We start from the raw sequence: 20810 nt of genomic DNA on the forward strand, positions 1-20810 counted from the left end.
ACTCTTAGGATGGAACACTCTGGAAACCCCACCCACAAATGCTTGTAGTTGTTTCCTTATCAAACATTTGCTTTACTTGTTGCGGGGTACTTATCCCCCGGGCAGGGCTCTCTAGCCCGCTGTAGGATGTCTGATTTCTGGTGCTGGATAACTTGAAGGGTTTAGGGTTTGCAGTAGGTAGAGATATGAAAGGAACCGCATGATCCTCTCCCACAGCATTCGTACATGTAGTAAATGCTCAATAAAGACTGGTTATAGGAATGGACAGATTCTCAAGGAAAAGAGAGATCAAATTGCAAAGAGACATCCAAAGTTTGAAGTTTGACATGACATACTGTGCAGAGGCAGCCGGTAAATCACTCATAGAACAAACCACAGGTGACTGAAATATGGGGTAGTAATTTTTGTAGGCTCAAGTGGTTTATGGAGTCCTTAGGATCTCTTGATGGAGTTATAGCCCTGTAATTCAAATAGCTCCCATTTCCTTGACACATGTAGACCATGGATCTGAATCCCAAATCCTGCCCATGGCTGGCACTGCATTTTTTCCCACCCCTGCAGTCGTTTGCTGCCCAACAAAATCTTATTGGAGCCTCTAGTGTGAAGTACATTCACCCATTCTTTGTTTTATACTGTTTCTATGTATTACAATCTATTTATTAATGAGACGGCATCCATTAAAACTGTGTATGGCTCTCTTTTGGGGGTCTTGGAAGTCTATTCCTTTTAGCTATCGGTTTTTGCATCCTATAGGAGGCGGAGTGATATTAGTGATACTTTCTTTGCTTAAGTATTGGCATATTTAGACTTAGCCCGATCTCTGCACACAAAAGTAAAGGGAGAAATCCCTGGTAGGTAGGAGATAAGATTTATTTTTTTTTATGATTTTTAAAGAAGATTTTATTTATTTATTCATGAGAGACACAGAAAGAGAGGCAGAGACAGGCAGAGGGAGGAGAAGCAGGCTCCCTGCAAGGAGCCCAAAGCAGGACTCAATCTCAGGAATCCAGGATCAGGCCCTGAGCCAAAGGCAGATGCTCAACCGCTGAGCCACCCAGGCGTCCCATCAGGTATGATTATGAAGCAACTTCTTATTATTGGTTTTTTAACTGCAACTGCAAAGTTAGTCTCTGTAGGATTAGTTTTCCCTTTAATATTGGATGAAATTTCAGGCAAGCCTCATTGTTTATCTGCTTAGTCTTAGTGAAAGTTGGGGATCTCTTTAGTCTCTCAAGACAGGTGCAGTTTGTTACGAAGATGTACAGTCGTGTAATAATCAGAATGCTGGGTTCCATTCAACAGTGAAGTTGCTCCTTTGCTTGAGTCTCCGTCAGAAGGGCATGGTACCTTTATTTTAGGTCTTCTTTCAACCTCTGCCTCTTTCCCTCTTTCCCACCGCATACCCACATCGGCTAGCTGTAACTTCTGACCATTCTAGGGTTAGAGCAGAGGAAGGCAGAGGAAAGCATGTCTAACTTGACTGCCACCAAAATGGTTGTAGATATTTGTAGATGTTTAAAGATGACTCTGTGGTGGGTGTTTTCACAGAACCGTTGGAGACCTCCCTGGTACTAGGGGTCTTTCCTCTGGCAGTTCCCATGACACAGGCAAATGCGTCTCTCCTGGCTGGTCCTTTATGACTCTGCCATTGGCCCTTGGTTGGAATTCTAACACTTTTCCAAAAATCCCCTTGGGCAAAGTGCCTTTAAGATGGTACCGTTATCTCTGTCTCTTTTAATGATAAAATGTAGATTTTGCCACTAAAAAGTCGAGCTCTCCACCAAACCCCACTCACTAAGCTTGAGGAGGTTGGAAATTACCCTCGTCCCTTCCCCCACCCCTCGCCTACCCTGCTTAAGTGGTTTGAGACCCACTGCACAGTGGGACTAGTTGGAACCTATTGTCCTGGGGATTCAGTAGAAGGTGAGAGTACACTCCCGGGATGTGAGAGTACATCCTGTAAACTGTAGCATATACATGTGAAAGTGAACCAATTTTTTTTAATTTTTAAAATTTTCTTTCTTTCTTTCTTTCTTTCTTTCTTTCTTTCTTTCTTTCTTCTTTCTTTCTTTTTTTCTTTCTTTCTTTCTTTTTCTCTTTCTTTCTTTCTTTCTTTCTTTCTTTCTTTCTTTCTTTCTTTTTCTTTCTTTCTATTTTGCGAACCAATTTTTATGTGGGTTTGATAGTCCTAAGTCTGTGAGAACTCATGTTCTCACCTAAATGGGCAGGACTTTGGTGTCTTTTCTCAGGCTAGATGTGGGAGGCTCTTAGCACAGTGGCTCTGTTCCAAGCAACTGCACCTTTCCTGTTCCTTCCTGTGGGCTTCTATTTCTTCCTTTATCATTGCAAAATAAGAGAATGAAATATTTTGTAGTCCAATGAACTGGATTATCTTACCCTCAGATCCTGAAGTACCTTTAAGCTATCCCCTTGGCATATAGGAATATTTCCAAATGTCCTTTTCTTTTAGTAACCTAGAATGAAACTAACATCCATACATAAAAATCAATCTATAATCAATCAATCAATCAATGGGTAATCATTGCTCACCTTGTGCTCTGTTCTGTGCTAGTGATTTGACAGGGCTAAATAAGACCATATTTTATATGAGAATATAAACTATGTAGATGTGAAAAGATATCTGGCAATGGATAAGGGGACTGTCAAGGGGCCTGGATTGGAGACTGTCTAGTAGGAGGCCTTGGCTTTATGGAAAGCTAAGGGAATTTGATAGGAAAGTTTAGTGTTTTTGTTTTTGGTTTTTAGAGGGAGAGAGAGAGTGGGGGAGAGGCAGAGGGAGAGAGAGAATCTTAAGCAGGTTCTGTGTCCAGCACGGAGCCTGACATGGGGCTCGGTCTCACAACACTGACCTGAGCCAGAATCAAGAGTAAGATTCTTAACCGACTGAGCCATCTGGGTGCCCGGTGAAATATTAGTTATTAAAATTTCTCATCTAAAGGAAAAAATGAAGGGTAGATTGGTCATAGTGGTTTATTCCTGAATTGTGATTCAGGGAAGTTATAATGATTTGTGTTTTAATTATGCCTATGTATAAGATTAAGGTTAATCTAAGACTTATAAAAAGAGTAGAAATCTACTTTTAAAGTCTGGCTGCTATGTGCTGGATGCTGTCATTCTGCCCCCAACTGGTGGAATGCAGTGGAAGGGACCTGTTCTAAGTGGCAAGTGAGTTTGTAACTAGGTCTGTGCAAGACACTGGAGTTTGGTGGATACAAAAAGGAGAAGTTTGGAACTTTGTGTGGGATGCAATGAGGACTTTCAAGTGGAAGACTGGCAAGATGATAAAGGAAGAATGTTCCAGCAGGTATTAGAAGGGAAGAGCAGAGTGTCTTATAAATTTGTTCCTTCCTTTTTATTTTCATTGTTGCTCTCAGCTTGGGTCCTTGTTGCTTCTTGTCGGAACTTCTTGCTTTGATGGTTCCTCACCCTCTACAGAGTGGTCTCAACTCTTTAACCTATTTGTCAAGGGCTTCTGATACCTGGTTCCTAAATTCCTATTTTCCCACTCCTCTACGTGAAGCTTCTTCACATGAACTCTGTTCTCCACCCAGAAATCGTGTCATACCCTTGGCTAGCTTTATGTCTTAGTTCATAGAGTTTCTATCCTAATAGCTTATCTGTTCCCCTTCCATGCATTATGGCCATATCAAATTCATCCTTCTCCACGAAGTCTTCCTGCTTTGAGAAATGGTGCCTTCTTAATTTCTGAAATATTCACTGTTCATCTATTCATTGAGCACCTAATATGTGCCTCCATGCTTTCCTATTCATTTCCTGTTGTATACCACATTCTAGATTATGAACTTCCAGAAATACCACTTGAATTTCTATATTTTTAAAAATTTCCTCCGAGGCTTCAGTAAATGTGTGCTGTCCAAGGTAAAGACAGTGGAAGTAGAGGGAAAGACACAGATGCATGAATGATTTTGGAGGAAGACTTCACAGAACTTTGTGATTACTGACTTAACGAGATGCTTCTTGGGGACTTATTTTTATTTGTATGCTGTTTAAACTCTTGAGATAATGGGTTCCATATACATCCATACTCCTGTGCAAAGAAATTCTTCCTTTTATTTGTCCTAAATTGCCCTTTATACTGATGATCCTATTTAAAGCATAAGGTCTATATGCCTTTTAAAGGTTAGGGCACTGTTTAGCCAGACGCCCAAATATTTATATACTGAGACCTACACGAGTGTTGTCTGATTAATACCTGTCTTCTTGGGAAAGCTGTGAATAATGTCAACATGAACTACATTATTCCTGCTAAAAATTCATCCATTTAGTTTAACTTGCATGTAATGACACCTGAAAGTCAGGAGCTGTTTGCTGAGCGCTGTTGCAATACTGTTGTAGCTCATTCATAACGAATGGCAATGAAGTACTTTCAGCATACCAAATGGGAGCATCAGCATAAATGGGAAATTTAGGGGCTCCTGGAAACCTTTAATATGTGATGAATATAAAAGGAAAATGCAATGGGTCTCAGAGAAATCCTTGTTTGGGAAAAAAAAAGACGCCTTCAGTAATAAAATTGAATTGGAAGTTAAAACTATGGTATTAACCACATGCTCTACGTTAATGCCAGCTGAAATTTATCAAAAAAGCTGAACAATAAAGAAGGTGGAGATGGAGCTATTAAATAGGCCTGTGGGGGGGTGGCTGGGGAAGTACAGACCCCCTCCATTTTCTTTTCATCTTTCTCTTTCCTCTTTTTGATTCCTTCTCTTCTCTCCCATTACAAGCAGCCTCTCATCTTTCCTCTACAGGCAGCTCCTTTCTCTCTCCCTCCTCTTTCCTGTTCCCTCTCCATTGTGAGTTATAGGGTTTTGCAATTTGGAGGACCTTGAGACCATCGAATTAGTGTTCTTCTCATAGATGAGGCTGAAAAGCCCAAGAGGAATTAACTTACTCGCTCAAGTCACCCAGTGAGTGATAGAATCTCTACAGGAAGCCCCACCTCTGAGTTTTGAAAGGGACCAGGATGTCACCTGTGCCACGCATCCGTCCAATGCAGAAGCACTTTCTAAAATACCTGGAAACAGTTTGAGACTAATTCCAGGGAGAGTAGCCTACTTATTGGTTAGGTACATTATTAAAATTGTTGGAAAATTGTGATAGAAATCTATTCTTTAGGTTAAATTCTGCCTCCTTGCAATTTTCTTTCACTGTTCTTACTTCCATCTACTGAGTTTCAATGAAGGTTTCCTTTCATGTGCTTGCTCTTTAAAATATGTGATGAAGCAACTGGACTTTCTTAAGCCTTTTCTCCTGTAAACCAAACATCCCTTAATGGTTCCTCCTGTCAAATGGTTTACCCATCTCTTACCACATTAGAGCCCTCCCTTTGGTGATCTCTAGTCAGTGTCATCCTTATAGAATGACCAAAGATTTAGACACTATACTTCAAATAATATTTAATCCACATAGACTACAGGATCACGATTTGGACATTTGATCAGTTTATTAGTGCTCATCAAGTTAGCTTACTGGAAGGTTAGACTCAGTTGAAACCCTCACATCTCCTCCATTTACACTGCCAAGAAGCCAGATTTTTCCAGCTCTTCGGATCTGATTATGTAGATGACTATAACATTATGTCTTAATTACTATTCCCATAACATTTGATCATTTTGGTTTTACCATTTTCCCCTGTAATGTGGGTTCTTTCTGGGTTGGTAGCTTTTGTCCACATTTTACAGTGCGCCCCAGTTTCATACTGGTGAACAGTCAACTTCAGTCAAGGTGTAAATCTATTTTAACCACACAAAATGTGCACACCATCACAGTGATCTCTGCCAGATAGGATATTGTGACGGTTACCTGCTATGGAGTAGAATGGAGTACTCCTTTGTTTGTGTCAGTTAAGGTTCTTTTGATTACAAGCAATAGAAGTTAATTAGAAAAATGCTTGGGACACCTGGGTGGCTCAGTCAATTGAGCATCTGTCTCTTGGTTTTGGCTCTGGTCATGATCTCAGGGTCCTGAGATCGAGCCTGTTTCAGGCTCAACACTCAGTCTAAGATGAGTCTGCTTGAGATTCTCTCTCTCCCTCTTCCCAGCTAAAATAAATGAATGAATCTTTGGAAAAACTCTTCTTTCTCACAGAGTGAAAGGAAGAATGGGGCGATCAAATCTCAGAATGGGCAATTCTACAGGCAAGTGTGCATGAGATCTAGAGATTGGTGACTCCTAGTGTCTCGGGTTTTTTCATTCTACCTTCAAGATTCTTGGTGAAACAATCTGATTGATCCCACTTAGGTGCCACTGAGGTCCCTGGAACTGTCTTGGTTCTTGCTTTCCCCACTCTTGGTTGTCTCATTTTGTTCTGAGTCATGTAGTCAGAGGTACAAAGTTTTGTTACATATACCCAGAGCCATTGGACCCTGCTCCTGTGCCCCTGAATTCCTAGCAAAGAGGAAGTAGTATAGGCCAATAAACCCTACTGATGCCTACTAAGGGCCTAGCAAAGTATAAAGAGAGTGCTGAAGGAAGAGGGTGTGTTCACTGGACATATGAGAATGGAGCCTCATTAGTGTATAACACAACAAGGTCGGGACAGTAAAGAGATTTTCTCCAACAGCTATGCAATGCTGAAGGGCAAATGTGGGAATAGCAGCAGCTTTAAAGACACTACTAAGTGTAATTTTACTGTAGGAGTGACTCTGCCATAATTTTGCTGACCTCATTTGCCCAGCAAATAGTCATCAAATACTTATTATGTGTCTACCATGTGTGAGTCATTATCATAGGGGGTTAAGGAATAAGACACATACAGTCTTGCTCTGAGGGGGCTTATAATTCAGTGTGTGTATGGGCGCATAATAGACAAGGAAACAAACAAGAAAGATGGCTCCAGATAACAGTAAGTGTTATAAAGAACACAAAATGGGGTAGTGTGAAGGAGAATGACTGGCCTGGTGCACGGTCAGGGAAAGCCATTCTGAGAAGATGACAATTGAGCTTATGCCTGAACATCTCAGGGGACAGCCATGTATTATTGATTTGGAGGGTTAGTGATATCTGATTTGTTTACTGTTATTTTGAGTCCTTTAGTACCTTTCAATATTCCTGATAATTCTGGTATTTAAAAAAAATATTTATTTACTCATGAGAGACACAGGCAGAGGGAGAAGCAGGCTCCCTGCAGGGAGCCCAATGTGGGACTAGATCTCAGGATCCCCAGGATCACAACCTGAGCCAAAGGCAGATGCTCAACCACTGAGCCACCCAGGCGTCCCTAATTCTGGTATTTGAAAGTGAATCACAAACACAGGAAGTCTGAGAGCCCAGCACTCTGTAGATTGCTATCAGGCGAGGACTCCTGACGTGGCTCTGAGAATCTGGTGGCTCTGGTGGTACGAATGAGGCAGTAGCCCCTGGAGTGATCCAGTTTGGTATGGATGTGTGCAGAATTGGCAGAAATTTAGATTTCAGTTCCAAAAGCTTCATAACGATGAGTAGGAGGTTCTGACTCCCCAATTGCATTGCCCTGTGTTGTCCACCATTTTCCCATTGGCTCCCTCCTTAGACGCAGGGCATGGAAGGACCCAGAGTTCCCAGAGATCTGCAGGCCCAAATCTGCTTTGATATGAGAAAACTGAGAGGTCAGGTGCCTTGTCTAAGATTATGCAGGTAGTCAGGGCTTCTCCTGAGGAGTTGACCCGGGTTTCTTGTTCTCTGTTTCAATTCTCTTTCATCCAGATCACTCTGGCTCTGAAGACAGAACAGGGTGTTTTTTGAGAACTATATTTCTTTTTTTTTTTTTTTTAAAGATTTTATTTATTTATTCATGAGACACACACACAGAGGCAGAAACACAGGCGGAGGGAGAAACAGGCTCCACGTGGGGAGCCTGACGTGGGACTCAATCCCGGGTCTCCAGGATCAGGCTCTGAGCTGAAGGCTGGCGCTAAACTGCTGAGCCACCTGGGCTGCCCTGAGAACTATATTTCAAACTAGGGTGGGCGCAAAGTTTGCGTTTAGTGTTAAAAATAATTATTTCATAAAAACTTCTAAAGATAAAATTATCATTAGAAAATACTTTATAATTAAATATAGATCAGTAACATATTATTAAGAACAATTAACAAATGCCTTATAAAAATAATAAGCAGTTATGGAATTACTCACAAAAGGCCAATTAACCTTGTAGCTGTGGGGGTGTGGGGGGGGAGAAGATCATGGGAAACTGCAGGGAGGAGCTGATATTGAACCTGAGTCTTAAAGGGTGAGTAGTAATTCAGTAGTGAGTGGATGGGAACGTGCAGGGAAGACGTCTCAGGGAGATTAGCCTAAGTGGTGGGTGAGGGGGTCATGTCATGTTGCAGTTTGGAGAGGGAGGCCAGAGAGGAGAGTAAGAAAGCAGACAGGACCAAGGTCTTAGGAACCTTGTTTGCTTTGCTAAAGGTTCTTAGCCATCTTATAGAAAAATGCCTTTCAAGAGCATTTTCTGTGATCTTGGACATGTTTGATATTTGTGCTGTCCAATATGGTAGCCACAAGTGGCTACCAAGTGCTTGAAACGCGCTAAGTGCAATGGAAGGATTTTGATTTTAATGGATTAAAATATAAATTTAAATAGACATGCACAGCTAGTGGCGGCCGTATTGGACAGTGCAGCTTTAGAACGCTGTGGGCCATGAGAGGTTCTAGGGAGGTGAGGGAGGCAACTGCATTTCTGTTTCCTGGCTCCTCAAACGGAGGCCTCGTTAATGCGAAGCTGTATTTAAGCAATTCTAAGACAGCCAACCAAATAAGAAAAAAAAAATTCATTGATTTCTGCATGGACTAGCCTTAGAATGAAGACCATGGTGATTTGGGGATAGGGGATGCCCATAAAACAGACTTTCCTAATGTGCATGCTCCTGGCATCAGAAGGGTTGCTCCAGTACTAGTGTTAGTAGCCACCGGATTGTGACATATCAATAAAAAGGTAATAGTGAATAAAACACTGTTTTATTGAGGTTTCCCTCTTTCCTTAGGTGGGTAGACTATGCTGTTGCCTTTCTGTAAGATTTCTGAAATTTCATGTATATGTTAAGAATGTAATAATTTAAAAAATCCATTCTGGTTCATTTATCTGTCACTAGTTAGGTTGCAAATTACGTGGCGGCTAACGGGGAAATCTTAAATCTCTCATTAGCACGGGGTAGTCTCCAGAGAGACAGACTTCAACACACATTTTGGATACATTCCAAGCTAGGGAGGATATCTTTCAACATTCCTAAAAACAAAAAATAAAATCCTTTTCGCTCCTGAAAGGCTCAAGTCTTGTTTGGCCCACTAGGGATGGGACTTGGGCTGCAGTGGTGGTGGTGGTGGTGGTGGGGGGCGGTGAGGGCTGATGGGAGGGGAGGTAGCATCTGCTTCCTGCCTGGGCTATTCAGTGTGAATCCACCTCCCCTTCATGCTCCCTGGAGCCTGGTTTGGTTGACATGGTTCAGGATTTCATGACAGGCCTAAGCCCCTGATCTCCATTACTCTAGAGGTGTAACTCTGGAATACCTCATCCTGCTAGCTGACCCCACCTTCCACCCGTCTTGACCAACCCAGGGTTAGGCCTAGAGCCCGGATCCAGATTTGTACCATAGGAAAATTATAAACCATGACAAGTCAGACCTTTTATTGTTTCTCCTCCTTCCCTTTCCAAGGCTAAGGATGTACCCAGACTTCCTTCGAGTATCCCAGGCCTTGGCCAGAACTGGACCAATTTCCTGACACACAGGATGGTTGGGACCAGGCAGGCGTGCAGTTTTCCCAGGTCCTTTGCAGAGGTGAGCAGGGCTTCTAGACATCATATATATTTCCCCCCTTTTTCATGTCTCTAGTCTTGAAAACCAGAGGGGAAGGATGCCAAGTCTCCCACAAGAGGGCAGCAAATGCTTTCCATTCTAGTTTTGTTTCTCTTCCACAGAGGTTCTATTTAGTCAAGAAATAAAAATTTGATGCTGATGGGAGGAATGGGGCCCAGGTTTCATTTCCCTGTGCAGCTTTTGCACATTTCTCGTGTACCCTTATTAGTATAGCTTATCACTAGAGTGTGGCAAGTCCTGGCTGGGGGTCTCCTGGCCCAGGCAGGCAGGATGGGGAGGCCAGTGGGGACCAGGCCTTCCTCTCTGCTCAGCTTTCAAGGTTGGGATTTATCTCTGAGGAAAGGAACATCACAGACCTGCATTCAGTATATTTGTTGTTGTTGTTGTTTTGTTTCAACCTCCTGGTTCTGAAAGATCCCTGAGCTTGTGCCTCTGCCCAAATTATCAGATGCCGTTTGCTTCCAATTTGCACACACAGGAGACTGAACAGGTGGAGATGTCTCCTGGGCAGAGGAAGAGGACTTCCCCTCATTGGTCATCATGAGGAACGCTGCCCTGTTGGTGGATGGAGAGCGTTTATTCCTGTTTGCCCATGATGTGAGGCTCAGATGGGCCTAGGTTCAGTTGTGAGACGGTCCTTACCCAGCGTCCTTTGATTATCTCCTTCTCTCTGCCCTTCTTTCTCAGGAGAGGGGCTTTCTGTGGTCTCTAGATCCAAACCAATGAATATTTATTAAGCACCTCCACTAGGTGGATGAACAAATGACACTAATAACAACAATGTATTTATTAAATGTGTGTGCTCAGCTGTTATGAGCTGAGCTCATATTTAATGAATCTCCTAAACAACCCTATGAGATAAGTATTCTTCCCAATTTATAGATGAAGGGATTGAGGCTGTAAGAATTTAAGTGTTTGTAACTTAAGGGGAGGCCATTCAAGGGGAGGAGAAGGAATTTAAACCCACGTGTGGCTGACTCCAGGACCCTGTGGTGCTCCATTGATTTTCTTCCTAGAAAGGCCTTTTAGTCTCAAAAACCTTATAATTTAATGCAGTGGTTTTCTGCTAGAGGCACATCAGAATCACCTGGAGAGCTTTTAAAAATCCTAATGCAAAAAAAAAAAAAATCCTAATGCCAGGGTCTTATCCCAGGCCAGTTAAAGTTGAGTGTGTGTGTGTGTGTGTGTGTGTGTGTGTGTAGGGCAGGTGACGTCATGGGCATTGGCATTTAAAAAATGTTCCCCAGGGGGCACCTGGGTGGCTCACTAGGTTAGGCATCTATCTGACTGTTGGTTTCAGCTCAGGTCATGATCTCAGGGTCTTGAGATTGAGCCCTGTGTCGGGCTCCACGCTCAGCATGGAATCTGCTTGAGATTTTCTCCTCCCTCTCCCCCGCCCCTCCCCCTCCACTTGCCTTCTCTTTCTCTAAAATAAATAAAATCTTAAAAAAAAAAAAAGACTCCCCAAGTGATTCCTCAGTGCAACCAGAGTTGAGAAGCCCCCTGCCCTTGTGGAGGGGAAGTGATGGGTGATATGAAATCCAGAGAACAAAATGAAGAGAGGAGTATACTTGTTTTGGTTGGGATCACCTGTCAGTGTTGTTCAGCCCTCTCCAGTAGACAGCTGGCTGTTCCCGTCTAAGTGGCGAGGTGGGCACTCACATGTAAACCAGCTCCCATTTGGTGACAGTTATAATAACTAACATTGTTTCGAGCACTGGCCCCTTGTAAGGCAGTTTTAATTTTGGCCAATATTAACTCTTTTAATCCTCTCGACAACCTAGTGCAGTAGAGTCCTACCTCTTTATCAAGTCTAAGACACTAAAACACTACCAGCTAATGGTTAGTCCCTGTAAGCGGTGATTTTTTTTTTTTTTTTTTTTTTTTAGAGATGTTAAAATGTGAGAAAACATGCATCTTAAAATTAATGAAACATGGTGGTGGTATCTCTTAATTGATGAGGAAGCAGAGGCAAAGGAGGAGGAGTAACGTGCCCAGGATCACCCAGCTGGGCAGGCACGTGAGCCTTTACTAGGCCGTCATTATTCTGCCTCAACGTAATTTGTAATGGCAACATTAAGTTTCATATAAATATGGCCTAATTACTTTAATTACTCCCTTAATTTTAGCTGATTATATCTTGATGTAGGTTTTTATATGTATCTTTTCCCAGGGCATTGCCAACCATACATTAGATGCTGACTATTTTACAGCCAATGATTCAGTTAAACCATCCCCACTGATTCTCTATGTGTCTGATGCGAGAGCGACGCTGGGGCCTCACAGGCCTCCTGTAGAGCTTTCTCTCTCACCATTTTCTCTTTTCACCACTGCTGAACTCTGGATGGTGGGATGCTGATGGGCTGCACATGGCTGGTTTCTTTATCCAGCATCTCGGATCTATCAGCCTCTGATCGTCTTCTGCTCTGCGCTCACCCCGCTGCTCTCTAAGACCTCATGACCAGTGGCTGTATAGTGAATCAGGTCTTGGGAGCATTGCTTCCCAACAGCATTGGGAAGTGAGTGGATGATTAGGATCTGAGGGATAAGCATCCTTGACGATCAGGACAAAATTGCTGGGACTTTTTGATTCTGGGAGATCCAACCCTTTTCCTTGCAGACATCTGTAGACCTTCCTCATGCATGATCCTTGGTAAGATATTGCCATTTCTACAAAAAGCCTGGGCAGTTTTTAGTAGAGCCTTTCCTTTTCTTCAGCAGGGTGATGCAGCTGGGAGTTTAGACGTTAATGAAAGTGACAAAGTTTATAGTTTGTGGGAGAAGGTGGCAAGTTATCTCAGCTGCCTGAGAGTTTAGTTGGTCATACCTGAAGACAGTCATCACCTCACTTTGAAGAAAGTATAGCTGGACCCTGACTTCCCTGTCCTTTATCAATCCTCCTCTTTTAGGTAGACACAACCAGTGAGACCACAGCTGAAACATCCGTTGGCTGCTAGTTGGTCACATGGACATGCTACTTATTTTCTTTCACATGAGGCAGATTTCTAATAGGTAGGGCTAGCAGCTTGAGATTCTGAGACCATTTCTGATTTACCAGAAGTACGTTGTTTCTGTTATTTATTGTTGTGTAACAACTGTCCCCTCCCCCCAAATTTAGTAGCTTAAAATAAAGGTCAATTTATTATTAGCTCTCATTTGGTTCTGTAGGTTGATTGGACTCAGCTGAGCATTTCTGTTTGTGTCACTTGGAATCTGTCATGTCATCACAGTCAGATGGTAAATGGAACTGGGGTCACCTGAGGCTGGACTGGGAAGCTGGGAGGGCTGAGACTGCCTCCCTCTCCATAGTCTCAGAACCTTACCAGTTTATGGAGTTTCCCTACCAGGATAGTCAGATTACCTACATGGTGGCTCAGGGATCCTGAAAGAGCAAAGATGGAAGTTTCCAGGCTTTCTCCAGGCTCAGGCCTAGAACTGGTGTAGTGTCATTCCAATTCATTAGAAAGTTACAGGGCCAAGCCAGAGGCAAGGGGAGGGTTAATAAATGACACTTTAATGGAGGGATTTACAAAGAATTTGCAGGTATCTTTAGTCTCCCACATATGTTCACACTTTGGGTGGTCATATTGGTGAAAGTAGGCTAAGAGATAGATCCAACCCCAAGGACTTCAGGGTGTGCAATTGCTTCCCTACTATTGCTTTGATAAAGATGTCAGATGAGTCTGTGTGCATTGGCAAATGTTTTATCAGGAAGAAACAGGAAAGCGTAGTGGCTAGAAAAGGTGTGAAAAATGTTCAGGTGCGTCAGTGCGTAGAGGACCCAGGTAGAGCAACTTGATTCCATTTACCTCCACTCTCAGTCTGTGAGATCCTTTTCTTAATTTGAACCACTAAGATCATCTTCTTTTCTGCTACTTCCTCCTCTTGCCCTCTCCCCAGCCCTCTTGGATGCCCAAGGGGGAAAAGCAAGGTTATGGTGGCGGGGGGCGGGGGGCAGGCAGGACAAAGAAGCTAAAGCGATAGATGAGGTTAGAGGTGAAGACCAAGCCAATTAATATTTTGCCACTGTGAAAGCTAGCTGTATCCCCAGGACCTTCCATTGTCATCCTGGCAGAAAGCTGAAGATCTCTCTTCTCCGGGCTGTGGCCTCCTCCACTGGGAAGTGGGAACGACGATGCCCATCTTGCAGGGCTACCGAGGGAATTAAATGATATGATGAGTACACAGAGCCCGGCACACGGTAGGTGCACGATAAATGGGATCGGTCATCCCTGTGTCCTCCCCTGACAAGTCACACACATCAGCCACCTGTGCACCTTTGTTACTGTCCCTGTAACCGGCTACCTCAAGCGGCCCACACAGTTCACCACCCAGGGAAGACGTACCATGACTTCACAGGAAGGAGACATGAGTGGCCCAGCCAAATTCTTTGACAGGTCGACTAGTAGGGAGGGCCGGCTCCCTTGGGTCAGCTTTCTCTGGCATGATCACCAGCACCAAGGATGCTATGGTGTGAAGGATACAGGAATCTTCCATTGGTGTAGGGCACGCTCTCCTAGTCCTAGTCTCTAACTCTGGGCCTGTGGCTTCTACCTAGTAACATTCAGAATTCAGATAGTTTTTTGCTTTTTTTTTTTTTTTTTTTCTCAAAACAGGGAGCCAGACTTTGGGGGAAGCACTTCCTTTCCTTTGGCAGATCTCCAGTCCGCCCCAGGGGGAAGGCTGCTGCTGCTGTGGTGCTTCAGGTGCTTCACAGAGCCGCAGGATGAGGTACCACAGGCCCTGGTTCTGAAAAGTCGACTCCTCCTTCTGGAATTCTCCATAGCAGCTCTGGGTTTGCAAGGCAGCTTGTCTCCCTTCTTTGAAACTGGGATTATTTGCTAAGCAAAGGCAGCACCATCACATCTTGCTGATGCTTCGAGCAAACATCAGTAGCAAATGATCCTCTTAAGCAAGTGCAAGTGGCTGGAGGCAATGCTAGGGGCTAAATATATGGAATGGACTAAAACCAAAACAACCGCTCCCTCTCAATGCCACCGCATCAGAGGACCCCTTCAGAATACTGATGTGGGGAAGGTGCCTTGAAACCGCAGGCTGATGCACTGGGAGAAGGGGCTTCCATCCCTCTGAGCAAAGGGCTCGCATCCGGGGGCACCGAGTCTAGGACTTTCAGCTCTTCTGCTCTGTCCTTCTGGCTGGAGAGAGGCCCAGGCTCTGAGATCAGCCTGGATGAGGGCATAAGAGGACTACTGAGTGGGAAGGCGAATGCTTTCTGTATATCTGGCTTCTTGATTTTGGCAAACAGAATTCCCACGAGCCCAGTGGACCGCTTCCCATCTCTTTCAGTGGGTAGCAGAAGTCCCTGCTACTTGAGTGAATGGTTTATGTCTTGATTTTGGAAAAGAAAATCTTTGGATGTTTTTCATAATCCTTGCTCGGTTATGGCATTCCCGTTGGCAGTTTATTTCCAAATCACAGGAATTCTTTTTTACTGACAGAGGCCTGGGATGGAGCTCTTTGCACGGAAGGCAGTCGGGGAATGTTGATGGCTGGTGGCACTTGTGTTATCAGGTTACTGGTACCAGTAGGTTGCTGACATCATTGGAGCACATAGAAGCAGGATCTCACGAGGGTTCAAGTTTCTCAACCGCGGAGTTGTTTGTCGGGTGGCTGTGTTTTCAGATGCTTGTTGGAATTGTCCTTGAGATTTGATGTTTGCATTTTTCTGGAACCTCACCTTGGTTCTCCTTGATTTGAGTCATTAGGGCCCTGTTTGATTTCCAGCCTCTGTTGTCTCCTGTCCCCAACACATCTGTGGTCTCTGCTCTGCCCTGGGCTCCAGGACTAGTCCCATTGCCATGTAGGAGAGATTTAATGAGTTTCAGGTTTCAGCACCAGAGGTCTTCGGTGCTCGTACAGTTCTCACCTTGACTTCATGCCCCAGTTCTGATACACTGAAGTTGTGTGTGGGTCCTGAGACAACGTCTTGCTCCTGTGCCTTAGGTCTGAAAACTGAGCTTCTGTCTGGTGCTCAAAACCCAATTGTTGTTGCTTTCTCATTAGAGAGTTTATTTTGTGCTGTTTACTTCTTGAAAATTATTATGTTGACAATCTTCCATTTATTTTGGTTTCTCCAGGATGGAGGTTGTGCTCTTGTTAGCTGCCTCCTTGTTCTTCCTCCCTGAATACCTTCCACCTGCTGATGGACAGCTCTGGTGTTGCCTGCCTATTGGGGCTGTTGAGTTTCTTTTGTGTCCCTCATGTCCCCTATTTGGGTGCCTTTATAGGTAACATGAGCTCTCTTTATGGACTCTGGTTAAAATGCCCATCCATCCTTGCACCCATCCACCCAACCACCTGTGCGTCCACTCATCCATCCAACCACCCATCATCCCTTCCTCTGTTCATCCAGGAACTACTGAGTGCCTACTGCATACCAGGCATCCTCTTCTGTAACGATACTCTTTAAACACCATGTTGCACCTGGCAGGCCATGTTTCCTTCTGGTGTGTGTAACTAGGTTTAACTTGCAACTTCATTGAGCGGATCCAGTTGTGGGACATTCTTCCCTGATGTCGGGCCCTTCCAGCTGGCCCATTTAGTTAGACTTTACTGAGATTTCTTACTTGCCCATATATGACAGAGTCTTTAATTCAGCTTTTTTTTTTCTTTCTTTCTTTTATGATTCTGATCGCCATATAAAAATATTTAGTTTAACATTTAAAATTCAATTATTGTAAATTCCATGGTATTCCTTGAAGTTTGTTTATTAAGACTCAGGATCTGGTGAATGTAAACATGATTCTCTTGTTTCAGATATGTTTAAATTCCTTCTAAGTTGTATAATTAGTTCATATTAATTCCACTCCTGCTTTCATCTTGATAAATTTTAATATGTCCTTCTGAGAAATTTTGTACTGTTTTGTTAAACTCGCTCATATTTTAAAGATGTTTCTGGAACAGTTGTGGAAAACACAGAAAAAACAAGGTGAAACAGAGTCAGTCTACTGCCCGACTCAGACAACCTCAGAGAGCGACAAGATCAGAGAGAAAGCCACTCAGGGCTCTCTCTTCAGACTCCTCAAAGGTAATTATTGTTCAGCTTTGCAAATCAATCGTTTAAAATTATTTCCTTTGAAGTGGTAGATTGGTTCTGCAAGACAGTAAAATGGTAGAAAAGAGTTAAGAAATTAAGAAGACATAATGAAATTATCTGGTTTGAAGGAGTATGAAAAGACACTTAATGATCTGAAAATATGATGAAGGAATTTTTTTTTTTAACTTAAAAATTAGTGGCATGTAGAGCAAATTAGTCCAATAGCAAGTGCTAACATGCAAATTAAGTGCTAAACTCAACAAACTGATAGAATCCATAAATCTCTCAGAGGGAGGAGATGGGTTCTTTCTGAGGAAGATTGTTGGACTATGGGAGACATTCTCCAGAAGGTCAGAGGTCCCAGGGATTAGGGCGGAGACATTTAAAGCGAGCAGACCCCACTGGAATCCTGGGCACTTTCATTTAAGCTTCCAGACGGTGTGTTCTGAACAAGCACTTGAATAGCTCCTCTGGGCAAAGTCCTTAGATGTGGTGGCTGAAAGCCAGTTCTATTATCTCCACAGTCCTCCTTCTCTCTGTTAACTTGATAACAATTCACTTGATTCCCAAATGAAATGTTTCTCACCCGTCAGAGTCTTTGATCTGGCGTGTCAGCGTCACATCAGATTGCGTCACCTGCTCTCTTCTCTCCTTGCTGTATCATCTTCCTCTGTTTCTTCTGAACTGCATGTCCCTTCACATTTGGATGATTATGTTTGAAAATGCTGCCTCGACATTTTCCCTATTGTATCATGTGTCTTGGGCTCCCACTCTCTGTTGGAAATGAGGATGCACAGTTAAAAGAAACCCCAACATTTTAGTTAATGAGATAGGACAGAGGCGTCCCTGTTTGTGCCATGCACTGGAACACGTCTGAAGAGATGTCCTTAAAAACAAAGACTCTTCCTTAGAGCGTTGCATATAATTCATTTAAAGTGGTTAAATTTCAAGACGAGCAAACTCTGAAGTCTGCGTAGACTCTGGTTGGTTTATCGTCTTCTGCTTTTTTGCTAATTGTTTAGCCGAGACCTACCTGCTAAGTTCTGTGGTTCTCTCTACTCTTTATTACAGCATAACATATATTGCTTATTGTGGAATAGTGTTACAGTGTGCCCGTACGTTACCAGGTGTGATCACAATCATTTGGACCCTCATCAAACTTACAATTACCATAGGTCTTACTTGCTAAGCACATACTGTATGAAACAGTGGTTTTCAAATGTGGGTGCACCTCAGAATCACCTAGGGCCCAGGCCACACCGCAGGCCACACCCCAGGCCAATGAAATGAGAATCTCTGGGAGTGGGGACCCAGTCATCAGTATTTTTAAAAGTGTCTTGGCAAGCTTCCAAAGTCAGGTTTGAGAACCAGCGGTGTAAACTCTACTCAAAGTTTGGTCTGTGTACCAGCTGTATTGGTGTCACCTGGGAGCCAGGTAAAATTCTTGAGCCCCCTCCCAGACTTACTGAACCTGAATCTGCATTTTTATCAAGATCCCAAGATGCTTCCACATGCACTTGAAAATTTGGGGAGGACTGATGAAAAAGGAAGGGCACTCTACTAAGCATTTTTTTAAAAAAGGTTTTATCTATTGATTTGAGAGAGAAAGAGTGTGTGAGAGAGCAAGCGGGGGAGGGGAGGAGGGAGAGGGACAAGCAGACTCCCAGCTGAGTGCAGAGTCCGATGTGGGGCTCCATCTCACAACCCTGAGATCGTGACTTAGGCCAAAAGCAAGAGTAGATGGTGCCCCATCTACTAAACATTTTAAGGTCATTCATTCAAAAACAATTTATTATGCTTCCACAGCATGCCAGGCACTGCACGGGGCTCAAATTCATCATTACCCAGTGAAAGGGTATTTGAACATTATTTTATGTGGAAATTGAGGTGTGGTCAGGCTAAATATCTCAAAAGAGGCTCAGCTGGGATTTGAACTCTGGTTTCTGTTACTCTAAAACACAAGCCATCTGCTTCTAAGTATGACTCTTGGATGTGTTCCATGGTAGACCAAGTAAATAGTACTTCCTAAATCTTTACCTTATTAATGACATCTTTAATCTATTTATCAAGAACAGAGTTAAAGATTGCCTGGTGACACATGTAGTTCCTGGCCGAGAAACATAATCAGGTGATGAGTTGTATGTCAGTCACTGATGCAGAAGGCAGGAAGCAGGACAAAAATATTCCCCTTTGGTTACAAGTGAGTCCCAGGGGACGTACGGAATATTCATTTTAGAGGGGAAATATCCTCAGTTAGTTATATGGGGGCTCTAGTATGCCTGACTTCGGGTAACTGGTCTGGAAGAACCAAAATTGCCTGTGGGGCAGCTTCGTGTAATTCGACATACATTCTTGTCATCTCACTCAGTTGTTTGCCTCAAGGGCATCATTCTGGGGCTACTTGTTCGAGGATTTTGTGTAAACAATTCACGGGGACTCTAGTAGCTAGGATGTGAGGGAGATTTGATATGACTGAAAATGTGCTCAACGATGTATATTGCATGTACTGATATTATTTCAACTAAATAATAATAATGATCTGCCACCGGAGCTCTCTTCCACAAATCTAACTCTTGGCTGTCTTGTGTCAGTTTCCTTCACAAATTAGAGTTGGTTTTAGTGGAACACTTCTAAGGTATATTAGATGTAGTATAATGGAATAGATAAAATAACGCCCCCCCCTTTCCACTTAATCTGAAGCATTTTTTTCCTGTCATTAAAAATCGTAGACATGCAACAGATTTTTTTAAATTACTATTTAATATTCCCCATAAATAATAATCTAGGGTACATGAAGTCCTCTTCCCCCAAATCCATACCAATGCCTGAAAATGATTCTAATTGACGATGTTTATGTCATATTTCTATTCTTGAGCCAAGCCCTATGTCCTGGGAGATGTATATTCTTACTGGCCAACCAGAACCATGTACCCACTTCTGGATTTAAAAATCCCATCAGATAGAAGGGAAGCCACCCAAAGAAAAAGTTGAACAGACCAAAAAGTAAATGTGGAAGACAGAAATCATTTATTGTTTGACAATCTGGGCTCCAGTTTCTTCAATAATAAGATAAAGAAATTGGATGAGATAAATCTCTAAATTAAAAAAAAAAACTTTATTGATTTACCCAAGTCTCAAAGTGATATATGTTGGTTTAAAAATTAAAACAGCACACAAATTTATAATGTAAAAGGTAATAACCCCCTAATCTCTAATTTAGTAGATATTTTCTAGGCTTTCTCTCCCAGTATTTATGTTATAAAGTTTTATCTACTATTGAGCTGCTATAATGAAATACCACAGAATGGGTGGCATATAAAGAGCCGAAATTTATTGCTTAATTTATTGTTCTGGAGCCTGGAAGTCCAAGATCTGGGTGTCAGCACGATCTGGGGAGGGACTTCTTTTGGGTTGCAGATTTTTCATTGTATCTTCATATGATGGAAGGGACTGAGGGATTTTTCTGGAGCCTCTTTTATATGGAAAGCACTAATCCCATTCATAAGGGCTCCATCCGTATGACCGAATCACCTAATATAATCACCCGAAGCCCCAACTCCTAACACCATCACATTGAGAGTTAGGATTTCAATACGTGACTTTTGGGAGAACACAAGCATTCACTTCGTAGCAGAGAGTATGTACGTTTCACATATAAATATATAATGTCAAGTGACTCATCAAGAAGTTTTATGAATTTATATTCCCTTTGGCAATGATTGAGAGGGCTTGCTTCCCTATAGCTTCATCAACATGAAGTACTGTCTGTTTCTTAATCTCTGCCAATTCAATAGATAAAATATATTTTCATGTTTTAATCATTATTGCTATCAACCAAGTTCTTCAGTTTATCTGCAAGGCTTGCCATAAGCTGGTCCTTCTATAATTTCATGTAAATTTGGGTTAATATGGTAAAT

Source organism: Canis lupus, chromosome 7 (assembly GCF_048164855.1).
Source record: "Canis lupus baileyi chromosome 7, mCanLup2.hap1, whole genome shotgun sequence".
Taxonomy (NCBI): Eukaryota; Metazoa; Chordata; class Mammalia; order Carnivora; family Canidae; genus Canis; species Canis lupus.